The following is a 15,242-nucleotide window of genomic DNA, read 5'->3' as shown; positions in this document are numbered from 1 at the left end:
GTTCGCTTTCCAATTTCTAATGCACAGCTAAGGAGGCGGAAGAAGAGGTTGGCGCGGAGTGGAATGGGGGCGCTGTGTCGCAGCAGTGTTTATTATGTTTCTTTTTCTTTCACGTATCGCTCTGTCTTGTCGGTTTTCCCGAGTCTCCAAATTCTGCCCCCTCTTTTCCCCTCCCACTTCCCTACACGGCCATTCTGCCCCCTGTTTTCGGCAAAGACGTGCTCGCGAGTCCCTGCTTTCAATAGGGTGCTGTTCGTCTCTTCTTTCGCTGCTGGCGTGCGGCGACGGCCTTAGAGGGCGCCACGGTGAAAACGCGAGAGGAGCATTGTTCGCACATTTTCTTCCTTTTTCTCTCCCGAGAAACAGCCGTTGCAGAACATCGCAAATTCGGGGCGGCTCGGTTGCCCACGAGGCGGCAGAGACAGCAAGGAGGATGCTCCCGAAGCGGCCCCAAAAAAGCGGCTGACACGAGGGGGCAGGAGAATGCACCAAAAGAGAACCCGGAGTGTAGCTGTTTGCTTCTCAATTCTAATTCGCAGTTCGCCTTCGCGCTTCGCTTCCACTGGCCCATCTTCTCACGTCCCCGGCCACCCTCCTTTCTGGCAGCCGCGCTTTTCAGTGGGTTTTTAAAACTCGCGTGGTTTTCTCCTAGTTGGTCGTAAAGCTCGGCTCCTGTAGTCACGTACGGGCGCGGAGCGCGGGAAACCCGCGTGACTGTTTTATTCATTCAGGTTTGTTTCTTCTAAGACACAACGTCATGTCATTCTTTTCTTTTGCATTACTGAAGACTTCTCCGCTCGCGTGCCATTGCGTTTTTGCTAAACAGTTTAGCCTAGTAGCGGTGTCATCTTTTTTCTTTAACTTTGGTGCCCGACTTCTGAACAGCCGTTTACCTGATTAATGTAAAGGTTTGTTAATGTTCGTTTCGTTGGCGCATTTCGGGTTTCATTGAGCTTTGCCCTTTGTTAATTTTTCTCTTTATATATGTTTTGTTTGTCTTTCTATCAGTCCAGTGTTGCAAATTGTGAGCTACAGAATACACTATCTAGAATTGAATAGAATGTTCGACATGTATGTGTTTATTTAAAGATCTCCGAGGAACTCCTCGGTGAACTTCTGGCGGAAGTTCATATGTGTGCTTCTTAGCTTTGATCACATGACTGAAAATTGAAAATTGGTTTTTGGGGAAAGGAAATGGCGCAGTATCTGTCTCACATCTCGGCGGACACCTGAACCGCGCCGTAAGGGAAGGGATGAAGGGCGGACTGAGAGAAGAAAGGAAGAAAGGTGCCGCAGTGGAGGGCTTCGGAATAATTTCGACCACATGGTGATCTTTAACGTGCACTGACATCGCACAGGACACGGGCGCCTTTGCTTTTCGCCTCCATAGAAACGCTGCGGACGTGGTATGTGCGGAGTGTGTTTTCTGTAGCTGACGCTAAAGTGAATGAGAAACTGCTTCCTTTAATGAAGTGTGCACGCCGGCACCAGCAAGAAAGCTATCTGTCAAAGAAAAAAATGGCAAAGTACGAAGCAAAGGAGTCTGTGATATTCATATCCCCGAAAGCAGGGCAGACGCGAGCCATAAACTTGACAGTCCTTTAAATTTCAGATGTCGTGCCTCACCGATGTCTTTAATATTGCCTTTTTGAACTTAGTTTTAAAATGAAGTGTCCTGTTTTTACTCCCTGGGTGCCACAAGACATTCATATATAAATTGTGATTACACTGTGCTACATCCTGAAAGGTACTTGGCCAAATTGTTCACGTTGTTTTTTTTTATGTTCTTTTATCCAAGCCAGATGACATATATTACGCCTCCGAACTTAGTATTGCAAGGCTTGCACCTTTATCGATGGTCGCGAACCATTAAATTTGGTTTATTTGCTATAATGAGAACAAGAACAGTGTTTCCATGAATACTTTTTGAATGGAGGTTTATTCGCTTGTGCGTTTCATCGGACCCGAAAAAAGCTGCGTTATTGACACAACAGACTCGAGGAATTAGGTAGTCGTTGTGGTCTACGAGCAAGTTCACCTTACTATTAGAAAGGAATTCCTGATTACCATTTACGTGAGCGCAGCCAGACAGCTACAAACTATAACTGCGCGCAGGTTTATGCTAATGAGAAATCATTCTCGAATTGAAATCTGCTCTTCTTGGGTGCTTCTCCAAAATACATTGTGCATTCTCAGATTAGTTTGTGCATCTTGATATGTGCTCGCCTGAACCACGGGAAACAGCTCAGATTACTTATCCACGCATCCTTAAGCTACCAGCTTTGACGCCTCTGACCACTGGATAACATATTGCTACTGACGTATTCATAATACGCACCCCTGCACCAGTCAAAACAAGTATAAGTAAATCTGCCGCTTTTAACGTCGTCCTATATCTTTCTTTTATATTTTACTGTTGGTCGAGTTTCTTATCTCGTTGGCGAATGGGTAGTAATTTTGACAGGTTACTAATAATTTACGTTTCAGGAAAGCATCAAACTAGCTAGATTTTGGTCACGTATCCCCCGCTTTTACCCCATCACTCAAATACAGTGATGTAGCAAAATGCCATCACTCTGCCATGAAATGCGAGAGCCACTGTCGTATTCGAACTTGCTACTACGAACGCAACAAAGCCTCCAGCCGATTCGTAATGCCGCGTTATCGAACGCTTGTTTTTGAAGCACAAATGCAGCTTGCTGTGGCGGGAACACAAGACAGTAATCCTACAGAAAAGTGTTTAGAACTGTAGCAGATATTGTCCGGAAAGCGCTGTTGTGTTTTCTGGTTGTTAATGAGTTAGTGGAGGAATTTGTGTTGGAAGCCGCTAAAGAAAACTTGCGAATGAATCTAGTGCGAACATGAATAATATTACGATAGGCGACGAAAAGACATTAGATTTTACTATTGTTATTTTTTATCTCGTGGCTTTGACTTGCTTGAACTCGCGTGAGAAATGTTTATTTCTCCAAACCTTTATTTTGTCCATTTTTCGCTGACCCCTTTCCATGCTTGCATGTTTATTACTTCGTCTATTGGAAGCTTTTTTATATATGCATGTATTTTTTCTATTTTTTTATTTTTATTTCTTTCTTTATTGCTTATTACGCAACACACGCAAAACTGGGCAACGGTCTCGTTGCTGATTCGGTTGTAAGGAGTCACAGGGACGAGGAAGGGTGGAGACAAAATCGGGCGACCGATATGAACTAAACCAAGAAGAAGAAGAGGTTAATCAAACATGTCCATTTAGCTACGATACTTGGCGCAAAGTTCCATGCAGGAAGAAACTCGTACTTTTTTTTTCCGACAAGCATTGTGTTTGACTACAACTTTCTTCCCATGCGTTAGTTCCGCTCTCATCGGTTCACACGTGTACTGCCTCAGTTTTTCACTTTCATTTAAGTTTGTCAATAATTTAGACTTGACAGAAGGATAAAAAACACTGTTATTGCGTAAAAGTTTACGGGGAATAAACGTGTACGTTATATATATTGTACTTACCGTAATGTTGTAATGTGAAAAAGTCGCAATTTCCTTGCTCCACAATAGTCACTTCTTTAATAAAAAATGTGCAAAATTGCTTTGTTACAGCCATGATAAATATTTACTAGTTTACTTCATAGGTAATAATAAAAAACTTGCTTGCCTGTGTTTAAGAAAAAAAGCTAATAGGCTCAACTTTTGTCGCGTTTTTACCATTTTGATATCAACTTGGCTGTTGACTTGTGCATGCAGGCGATGTTTGTAAGACTCATTTCATTAGCATCTTTCGCTTCTTTATGCACGACAGCAGTGGTTACGCTAATCCAGGTTCTTCCTAAAGCTTACTAAACGGCAGATATCAAAAATAAGAACAATTTCTTATTCGTGCAAGTATTACATGGAGACCTTTCGCAACATTAAGCACAAATACACTGCCTTTATCTACGATGTTTTTCCCGGTGTATACATGTGCATATTACCAGAATTCCAAAATACGTATGTCAGCGGAGGGTACCGAAATTAATTTCACCTAATTGTTGTCTTTTTGTTTACTTACAGGAATGATGCAGTCCATCAATACTGCAAAGGTATGTATCGTCATAGAAAACTTATTTCAAGAAAATGGTATTGAGTGGTATTTGCGGGGAAAAAAAGAATTGCACATATCGCGCAGGATCAGAAGGTTGCTTCCGCTTTGGTGCTTGTCTAATATTAGTTCAGGTGCTGAAGTAATCTTGTATGAACCGTGAGGGGAAAATGTGGACATGTGGCACATGAACGTCAGCTGCGCTGAAATTCTTTGACAGCTATTTAACAAAATCAAACGAAAACACTGAGATCCATTAATCACTTCTGCCCCAGCTCAGCTATAATAAGACCTAGGACCGGAGTAGCCGCATCCCTGAGCCTGTTTTAAAGCATCCCGAACACAGAGTTGCCAAGTAACGGCCCTTGCCCCGCCTCCTTGTCCCAGCCTACTTTTCCTTTTGAGCCGTTTTGTTCGGTACGTTGCAAATTTCATTGCTATTTAGTGCTTCTAGGCGGTATCACTTCAGTGCTCGCAAGAATGGATGTACACAAGAGCTAGTGTTACGAATGTTGCGGCAATCAAGCGAACAAGAAAATATCTGTCAGGGCACCCCGCCCTCTTTTCTTTTTAACCCATTTTTCTCGCTCTCATCTTTCATTGCTGTGACTCTCTCACCAGCAGGAGAACGAACTTAACAAGATACACTATGTCAAAGGAAATGAGACATTTACAGCGACACATGCAAGGCGAACTGGTGGAGCTAGCGGGCGTCACAACGGTGCGCGACGCGGCGCGTTAAGAAAGAAAGCAATTCCCAACAATTGATTTAATTAGTGCTCCGACAATTACTTCCCACTGACAAGATTTCCAGAGACATTTGGAAGAATACAAGGCCACACAGCATGCGTCGGCGGCGCCGTCTTGTTGACGCTTTTGTAGCCGCCATTTTCTTTGCGAGAAGCCTCCCTGCTTTGTTCGGGCTCCGAGTTCTTCCGCGCATGCCTCCGGCTTCCAGCATTTTGCTTCTTTTTAAGCAGAGTAAAATGGCGCACATACGGGCCTTTGTTTCCGGGAACAACAGTGTCCAGAGCGGAGAAAGATAGCGAATGTAAGGCACAGATTCACGAAGGGCAATAACGGAGCGTGGACAGGCGGAGAGGTTCGAGGGAGACAGAGAGGAACTCTGACTCAGTGCTGGAAATCTGCGCATTATGTTGGGTATTGTCACCTCTCTGGGTCAGGGCTCTTTCAAACAAAAGTGAGCCGAATACGAGACAACATGCGGCAGCAGCGGCTCGCGACACAAAGAACGAAATGTAAAGCAATCTCCGAAAGTTTTTTTACGTTGTTTTGTGTAAAGACGAGGCGTGGCACGGCTTTCGTTTGCAGCCACGTTGTATTTGGCTGGTGGGGAACAGGAAAATGGCGCCCCAAAATAGAACTTCGAAATATCATGTCCTCTGAAGAGGGGTTCGCAACAGGTGAGGATATTATTTTCGGACATTAAAAAATATTTGTTTAATTTCTGCCGTTTATTTTTCACTCATGCGCTCATGAACATGTTTTATTTTTAGGCAGCCAACACCATTATTTTATGTATTAAAGGTTCATACCTTAGAGTTCAGGCTCATAAAGCGGAAGATTCTCTGAGCATGGTAACTACTACTTCTGGCTTTGCTTTCCTTTCTTGTTCTTGTTAATTTTCTTATTTTTTCCGCTTTTAGCGCGTTAGCTGTGTTTAGCTCGTTCCTGAGTTTCGCGCCATCGTTGTGCAGCATCGTCGACGAAGTGGGCTCGAAGTGAGGGCCTCTGTAGGTCTGATATGGGCAATGCAGGCGGGCTCCTGTCGGCTCAATGTGGGTTCTGCAACGGGGGCCCACATAGGTCTCAAGTGGGCTTACAATCATCCGGTAGGTCCCATTTTGGATGGGACCGATGTAGGGAGCCCTTGTGAGCTTACCTCAGTTGGGCTGCAATGCGCAATGCGGGCAGCCCACCCAGCTCCCCCATCGGTCGTACTTTGGACAGGTGTGGGCAGGTCATGAGGACCAAAAATTGTGTTTGATCTGCAGCCCCAGACCCAGTTGCTCCCACCGGACTCTCAGGCTCCAAAATCAAACACTATTTTTTTTATGTCAGCCCGATCCAAGTAGCTCAATGTATTAGGGCATATGGGCTGCCCGCACCGACTACATGTTGCGCTGGCAGCCCACGTATGTGTGTTTCGAAACCTAATGGTTTGGAGAGCCGTGTAATGTCCATTTAAACCTCTTCAGGTGGCACAGTTATTGCTGAGCATGTTCAGATTACTGTGCAGAATTTACGTGAGTGCAAGTGTTGTAACCTAGTAATTTTTGTAATCGAGTAAATATTCTCAGATTTTATATAAAAATCATCTATAAGAGCAGGTCATAAGCTTGTATAACAAAAATGAGGGAAAAGAAAGAATTCATGCGCGATAGCCTGTAGCCGAATCAATGTTCACAGCCCAGCTACGGTCAATGTGGGACCCGCCGCGCCATTGCATGGGCAGCCTAATGTAGGCTTGTCACCTCTCCTCCTGCATAGAGCCCGCATTTATGTTCCATCAGCCCTCGAATCCCCGACAAGACAGCTGCAGGCAGCACATGGGCACGCGTCTTTTGTACCCCCCAGCGGCCCATTTCGGACCTGTAGCGGTTCTATGCGGGCAGGCCCTTTTGGTCTCGGCGACGTTTTTCGCGGATAGAGAACAGTTTTGTTTTGCGCCTGCCTTCAAATAACTGACAAAGGACCAATGTAGGCAGCAGGTGGGCACCCCTGTTTTCCATCTCTACCACGGCCGATGTGGAACCCACGGCGGTTTATTGTGGGCTGCCTCATTCTGGTTTGATGAGGTTTTTTTGACATACAGCTCACATTTATCTGGCATCTGCCTTCAAATTCCCTACAAGGGACCGATCTGGGGTGGATACATAAATTGGTCTCAGTTAGCGCTGATATGGGACGCATGTAGCACCAAAAGTGGCAAGCCCAATTTGGTCTTGCCCATCTACCCATATAGGGGCCCAACGTAGGTATTGGGGGTTGCCCCATCCGTACTTGGACAAGTGGGACTCACAGTGGCCGCACATCGCCTGCTGCTTGGGTCGGTTGGCAAGTTGCAAAGTGGAAGAGCGGGAAATCCTCCTCTCCATTTTTATAGGGGAGGATGCACAGTAAATGTGGTAGAGCGTGGGAGGATTCGGCGGCAAGTTAGAGAATGATTATAAAGGGTTTTGTAGGGCTTTATGTTTCAAAACTACTCAGGCAATGAGGGACGCCGTAATGAAGGAGTCCGGAAATTTCGACCACTTAATTCCTAATTCGACTGCAGCGGCCGAGATTGAACTCGTGTCTTCCGGGTCAGCAGCCGAACGCCATAACCACTGAGCCACCGCGGCCACCCAGTTGGAGGATGAATTTTTGAATAAACATTTATTGGCAGAAGTAGTTGTTCAAACTGTTTTGGGACCCAGTAGCTTCTGCTCACTTTTTGGCTACGGTGAGCAGTTCCTCGCAGTTTTCCAGGGAGGCGCTGGCCAGCTTTACCTCCCACTGCTTCAAGGCCTCATCAGGCAGCTTAAAATGGTTGGGTTTATATGGACATGTCCATGTAATATGAGTGAAAGTAGGAAATCCCTTTCTAAAAAGAAGACGAGGGAGAGAGGGTAGGATGTGATGGGTGGCATAGTGTCCTGGACGTGCACCTAGGTTGCGGGAGTTGGTAGGTTCGAAATGCATCGATACCCTCTGCACAGTATCAGTGCAGTCTTGGGCGATTCCAGATTCACCTTCGGCTGTCTGACTTTTGTGTTATGTTGCGAAATATTCATTTCATTTCATTTATTTTACTCTCAGGGCTTTCCCATTACAAAGGAGGTGGGGCAGTGAAAAACAATACATAGGTAAAAAAAAAATGTCACACCGCAGCTACCGCTGAAACATTCGCGTTACTACCTTTAACCTTCCTGTGAGTTTTATCGAAGAATAAAAATGAGTCGTCTGCAGTGTGCGTTTCCAATCTGTGCACGAAATATCAGCGTGTAAACATACTGCGGTATGTGTCTGATTAGAGGCCTCAGCAAGAATTTGTAGTCGCTGCCAAATGCACCAGTTTCATAACAACACAGTGAAGGCTTGGTAACTTCTTCATATGACAGAGACAGCTTAGTAAAAGCCGCCAGGGAAGAACAGGCAATCTTCGTGAAAGGCACGACGAAAAATATATTGTTTTTCAATTTTTGCTGGACAGCATTTTGACATGCACAATTTTTAGCATCGTTTGTGACCTTGATCACTTTGTCTACCTGCATAAAGAGAAATTTTAAAACTCTTAGAATTTTTATTACCCAGACGTTCTCACTATGCAACCGTCTCTTCTTGAAGGATAAAACTTTAAGTGTTTAATCCACGCTGGTGAAATGTCTATCCACATTGGCTTCGAGATCATATAAATGTGCAGGCACACGCATACAAAGGTGCGACACACGTTCTTCTGGGTGCTCCTCTGCACATACGTCCGAGCGCACGATACAAAGAAAATGCGCAAAAGTGTACATAAATATAAGCGTACGTTTGAGTAATAGCATGCTTTTTAATATACTATAAAACTCAGGGCCAGACAAGAAATCGCTCAAGAGCCCAGATGTATTAAAGAGACGAAAAAGTTCTGTGCATTTCTGTGGCTCAAGGTGCTGGAGTACCTGTAACGGAAGAGAATTTTTTTGCTTCTTGGGGAGACCTGTTGTTATGTCGCTTGTTACTAGTATATCCTCGGTAGGTTCGAACAAATTGTGTTTTTAATTTTGGCCCTACCTATGAGAGTAAAATTTGGGCGTTCAATGGCAGGCGTTAGTATTGTTTTCCGATTTATGACGTTTTAGAATAGAAAAAAATACGCGCAACCGAATGGGCCGAAGAAAAGTACGCGATACAGAAGGCGCCTTCTCGCCTTTGCTCTGATGAGTTAAAGACGCATAGAAAAAAACACATAACACTAAAAAACTATGCCGCCACACGATGACGCACGTGCGCGAGCAGTACCACCTTTTAGAAAAGTTAGGCAACCCAAAGCCTCGCAATGTTTGAGCTTTCATCAGCTAGTTAACACCTAGCAAAGTGGTATGCGCTTGAGAAAAACAAGGAAGGCCCCGAGATAATATTTGCAAACTTTGTGCATTGCTTTACTGTCTGAATTTTGCCGAGAGGTCGTATCACGTACGCGTGTCTGCTGTCCAGCAGTGGCGTCTCCTTTACGATTTTTCTGCTGTTTTGCTTGCTATGGGAACAAAATTTTGGTGAAGCGTGTGGTCGTAATGAAACCGTCTGAGCAAGGATATTTCTTTCTTTGTCACTTCGAAATGCGATGACCATTTACAGCGTGAGCTGTTAACTCAAAGGTCTCTATGAATCCTGTAGTCGGCGTGATCCTCCAAGCGTCCAAGGAGGACGAGGTTGGCAGTGCGAGAGAGAGAGCTCTAGCGCAGGTGCGGCGCTGAGATGCACGTGCGATGGAGAGAGCCAAAGCCCGTGCCTGGCACGTCGTACTACCCTCGCTGTCGCCAAGTAGGGTACGCAGTCTCCCGTAATCACGTGACTCGGTTGGGCAAGCAACCCATGCTTCGCTCCCCCGGTTATCTTCATCGTTATTGCGGGGAGGGGTGGGAGAGGGGGCATGCAACCGCCAGAAGACGTGGCAATACTTGACGAAAAGCATCTCAGGGAAAGAACGAAACTGATAAAGTCCCCCGTCACCGGTTTCAATCGTTGTTCATGAATCGTTCTTGCTGACAGATTCAAGGTCATTGTCGTGAACTATGAGCAATCCGTCACGGGCGTTGATTCAGACGATTTCGTTCTCGCAACTAATCCGACACACCCAGCAAATCACGGAACTGATGCATCTATCTGGTGGTCTACATGTAGTGCAGTGTAAAAGCGATTACGCGTCTAAACATAAATTCCCGCGACCACAAAGCGGGCATATAATGAGAAGCGGTTAGAAATGCATTGAGTAGATGCAAAATACACATTGCAGTCATGTAATATTTAATCATAAACTTTTTACAACAAATGAACAACAAACATTACGTAGCTATGCGAATGCCTTGTGGTAGCTGCGTATATATCTGTTGGCATTCCTAGAGCTATTTTTTAGGATGATCGTTGCTACTTTTGTTACTTCAAAATTTATAACTAAAAAAAATCTACGCTTAAAATGTCTAATATACGACGTAATTGTCAATTTACATTTTGCATGCTCCATGCGCTGCGTCTTCATGTTCTTCGCATTGTTTGAACCGTGGTGCACTTTTCAGAAAATCTACCCGTATTCGTGAAGTTTGCTTTACCTTGAGCACGAAAGTGCTCCATGCAAAGCACGCTTTACAGAGTTTGTGTACTACAAGCAGAGCATTTTGATAGAAGCCGGCTGTTGCGCAGCTAGTGGTGTTCGACTTGCGATTTTTCCCATTTTCAGGGAGATTTAGGAGTATTTTCCCATTTTCAGGGAGATTTAGGAGTATAACTTGGCGAAAAGAGAATCTCCATGGGCTTCTGTAGAATTGTAGAGACTGAAAATTCCTCGTATTGCTGGACATTTCAAACTGTTGCAGGGAAGAAATGCTGGAAATGCAGCTTTTTTGCATCTGTAACCCGCCGCGGTGGCTCAGTAGTTAGGGCGCTCGGCTACTGATCCGGAGTTCTCGGGTTCGAACCCGACCGCGGCGGCTGCGGTTTTATTGAGGCAAAACGCTAAGGAGCCGTGGGGCTGTGCCATGTCAGTTCACGTTAAAGATCCCAGGTGGTCGAAATTATTCCGGAGCCCTCCACTACGGCAACCTCTCTCTTCCCTTTCTTCTTTCACTCTCTCCTTTATCCCTTTCCTACGCGCAGTTCAGGTGTCCAACGATATGTGAGACAGATACTGCGCCATTTCCTTCCCCAAAAATCAATTATTATTATTATTATTATTATTATTATTATTATTATTATTATTATTATTATTATTATTATTATTATTATTATTATTATTATTATTAATTATTATTATTATTATTATTATTATTATTATTATTATTATCATTATTATTATTATTATTATTATTATTATTATTATCTGGCAAAAGGATTTTTGGCTACGGTATGAAACTCCGCAAGTGCACAGCTCATAAGCAAAAATATTTAAAGAAGAAGAAAATATTTTTTTATTATTCGAAAAGTGTGCCATGAGGCATAAGTTGTAGAAAGGGGGAGAAATGCGGCAGATTGAAAGTTGAAAGGAGTGAAGTACCGTTGCGCTGAGGTAGTCGCAGAGGTTGCTGATGAAACGATAACTAGCCTTCCTAAACTAAACCTGTTCCTAAAGCGGCGCCGACCTTGCATAGTCAAGGCTTAAATTGTCATGCCATGCTATACTGACAATATTAACTTTGCAGACTGGTCGACTATTCTTAGAGGAGTTGGATGAGAATGCCAGCCTTCAACTGAAAATGAACAAGCATGAGGCGATCTTAACATTTTGACGAACCGTGATACAAACGCAGTGCGAAAGACATGGACTAGATTGTTGGGTATGAGCAGTGAACTGATCACGCGGTGACGAACACGACGCGCTGGAAAAAATAGACATTAGCAGATGAGACATCAGCTTAGTCAGCGCGACTTTTGCCAAGAGAGCAAGGGCTACAGTCAGAGATTTATACTCGCGAGCTGGTATGCTCTGTTTACTCAAGAGTTCTTTTAGAGCGCGCGCGTGGCGAAATAACAGCCTTTCATCATGACCCAGGTAGTCCATGCTACAACGACAAAATAGTGACGCCATTTCTCTCACAGAGAGAGCACAGTTATATATATCGCTGACGCAGAGCTTTTGGACCCGTTACGGTGACGCTTCGGTCGTTTCCATGCTGTATTTTACTTCTGCAAAAATATCAGCAGCATTGGCTGAAGTACGAATGGATACTTTACGGTCATGCCAAAACAGGCCGAAGTTCTCTGGAGACCCGATCACTGTGTTTTGTATGCAATTCTTTTTTTCCTACTTGGAAGAAATAAAGTGATAAAAAGCTACCACCGAGAGAAGAGGACACGACACGTCTTCTCTTCTGCGCGTAGTTTTTTTTTTTTTGCGCTGTCTTCGTTCCAAGTATGAATCACCAACTTGCCCAGCACCATGTTTTATTGAGGCAACCCTTTTCTACATAACTTACCCACTGATATTCTCTTACACACATTTAGAATTTCCCTTGGATCTGATGCGTCATTCGCAATTAGGGTATAATTAATATGAGGTGTTGTCTTCCGCATTAAGTTGCTGTTCTTGTTAATTCAGAAAAATCTTCTGCAGTTTGCCAAAAGACCGGTTTTCCACGACCGAATGGGGGCTAAAAATTTGCTGTACCCATATGTTTGAGGCAACTGATGCATAAAATCGCTTGAAATGCATGTCATACATGGTGATGTTGGTGCTCTTGTGACAGCTTTGCTTGCTGGCGTCCACCTAGTAAATCGACATACTATTGCTATTCTGTTGTTCATCTTAGAAAAAGTCAATTAGCCTTACGAACCTAGTGTGAGACTACTTCCCCCCATGTTTTTGTACTTGCATCGCCATAAATTTCGCGTTACCGAATTTATTGTATCCTTCCTGACAGCTTGGTTAATATTCTCTACATGAAAACAACTTCATGCACTTCAGAAGCAATTAGTGCCAGAAAGAGGACATTAGTGAGATTTCGACTCTCTTATATATATATATATATATATATATATATATATATATATATATATATATATATATATATATATATATATATATATATATATATATATATATATATATATATATATATATATATATATATATATCAGGAAAGTCGCTGCTCAATCCCAGTGAGAGAAAGGCGAAATAGTGGAATACTTATTCCCTATACGAGAAAGAAAAATAAAAGTCTGCTAGAATGCAGCAGCTACGAAGGCTTTTCCTCTTTGAAATATAAAAAACGCGCATATTTCCCATCCTATAGCGGCTGCCTTTCTTGATGACTCTTCTTTGAGGCCTGAGCTAAACTGAAAAAAAGTAAATAGGCGAATAAAGGCTTTGACGAAAGGATCAGCGTTATTAATCACTCCGTTCTTGTCCCACGAAGGCTAAAAATTAGGCCGCAAGAGCCACCTCTATGTTACCGCGTTCCAGCGCCTCTAAAACAAAGGGTTGGCAAACAAAGACCATCCTTCTCCCTCTATCCTTGACTTTCATTACCAGTTTCCTCCTCCCCTTTCTCACCCCTCTCTCTCTCTCTCTTTGGGACGGCCTTGGGCGCCGCATCGCTGCGGTAGCAAAGCCCCTTCGTGGCCTCGATATGCCGGCCCAGGCGGTTGGAAGAGGCAGCCACCGCTGCAAGCTGGCGCTGCCGTTGCTACGCCGGGGCCATAAAGCCCGCGTGCCTTGTTGGGATTTCGGCGGGTTGTGTTCAATGTCCGGGAACAAGCTCCATCGATCAGGCGAATCGATTAAAGACGGGGCTAATTACCCGCGCGCTCGCGGCAGGAGCGAAAGGGGCTGCGCGCCATGCTGGCCAGGCTCTCCTCAACCCGCCCGCTGCATGCTAACGTCTTGATAAAGTACGCTCTGGTGGCAGCGCCCACCAAAGCCCGATGCGGGTCTGCTGCGGGAAGAACCCGCCCTGGTAAAGATGACCTGAACTGCTCCGGTTTTCTTCCCCTTTCTCGGTTTTGCGGTGTCTTCTGTTTTATTTTTTCTTCTTTTTTTGTCGTTATCGGCATCCCGTTATTTTACAGCCTGGATTCCTTATACCAGTGGTGCCGAATATTAGTTCCCGCCACCCACTGAAAACTTAGCTATTAATTTATTTCATTTTTTGATGGAATTCACTTCTTGGTTTTCCTGTTCTTCAGTGTAACCCACTGATCCATAAACACTGCGTAAAGTGCAACGGAAGACCGTTAATATTAAAATAGACAAGATTAAGCAGCTTTTAGTTGTAAGTTTTCACTCAATCGAAATGAAGAGGAAGAAATGGGCTTTGGCAGAGCATGTAAGGCGAAGGCAAGATAACCGCTGGTCCTTAAGGGTAGCTGGCTGGATTACAAGAGAATATTTCCGCAATAAACCTTGCTCTCGAAGTTTTCTTGGCCATTTTATTGACAAATTTGAGGAGCGATCGGTTAATGAGAACTCGATGATAATCAAAAATAAGCTTCTAGACCTAGTAAACCTACATATTCTTCGTAAAACTGTAGTTAGTAATCGGCATGCCCCTTGGTACAACCAGACGCTGAAACGTCTCCCAAACAGAAAGAGAAGGCTCTCATCGAAAGCAAAATATTCCAGCAGGAGCTGTGGTCAGCTCTAAAGACAGTCGTCTGTTCTCATATGAAAGCACTGAAGTAGGCGAAACAATTTTTTTTAAACGTAACACTGCCATCTATCCTATGAAACAATCCTAAAAAATTCTGGAGCATTATCAAGGAACCACACAACTCGGCAGTATCACTCCTCGACTCACAGTTCAAAATTATGTCTACGAATGAATGCGCCAACATTCTAAATGAGACCTTCGCCGAAGCCTCTTTTATGACACTAATTCCCCTCTTCTCATCTATAACAGCGCTTCTGAATTTCCAATGGATACAATAATATTTTACTATGATGGTTTGCTGAACGAAATAGATCACTTAAAATTGTCCTCTTCTTGTGGCCCAGACAATATTAGTAGCAAAATGCTAAAAAGCACGAAGACATATTCAGGGATTGCATTATCCAAGATATTTGAAGAATCACTTCTGCTTCGGATGTTGCCTGACGACTGGAAGATTGGCAGCGTTGTTCCGCTTCATAAATCCAGTGACAAACACGTGGAAACTAACTATCGACCAATATCTTTAACATCTACGTCGTGAAATACCATGAAACACGTCATCTTCTCTCACTTAGCAAGCTTTCTAGAATCGATGTCATTCTTCTCTTCCTGTCAGCATGGTTTTAGGAAACATTTCTCCTGCGAAACTCAATTAGTTGCGCTTACAATTGAGATTAATTATTTAATTGATGAGGGGCTCAAAATTGATTGCATATATTTAGATTTTCGGCGAGCTTTTGATAAAGTATCCCACATACTTCTTTATAAAATGGGTAAACTAAATATTGACCAGTAAGTACTAGCCTGGATTGAATGCTTTTTAA

At 43.8% G+C, this 15,242-nt stretch overlaps 1 protein-coding gene across 21 annotated transcripts in view; it reads left to right on the top strand.

The window, feature by feature from the left end:
- LOC144136224 (protein turtle homolog B-like) overlaps positions 1–15,242 on the top strand; it is an 873,939-nt gene that overhangs the window by 461,015 nt on the left and 397,682 nt on the right. For 19 of the 21 annotated variants that reach the window (XM_077668373.1, XM_077668378.1, XM_077668372.1 and 16 more), the window contains one exon: positions 4,045–4,073. The exons of the other annotated variants lie outside the window; for them this stretch is intronic. The gene's annotated coding sequence lies outside the window, so the exon portion shown is untranslated. The remainder of the gene's footprint in view (positions 1–4,044; positions 4,074–15,242) is intronic. 21 annotated transcript variants of the gene reach the window in all.

Source organism: Amblyomma americanum, chromosome 6 (genome assembly GCF_052857255.1).
Source record: "Amblyomma americanum isolate KBUSLIRL-KWMA chromosome 6, ASM5285725v1, whole genome shotgun sequence".
Taxonomy (NCBI): domain Eukaryota; kingdom Metazoa; phylum Arthropoda; class Arachnida; order Ixodida; family Ixodidae; genus Amblyomma; species Amblyomma americanum.
The sequence above is the reverse complement of the archived record's forward strand: the minus strand, read 5'-3'. Positions and strand labels throughout refer to the sequence as shown.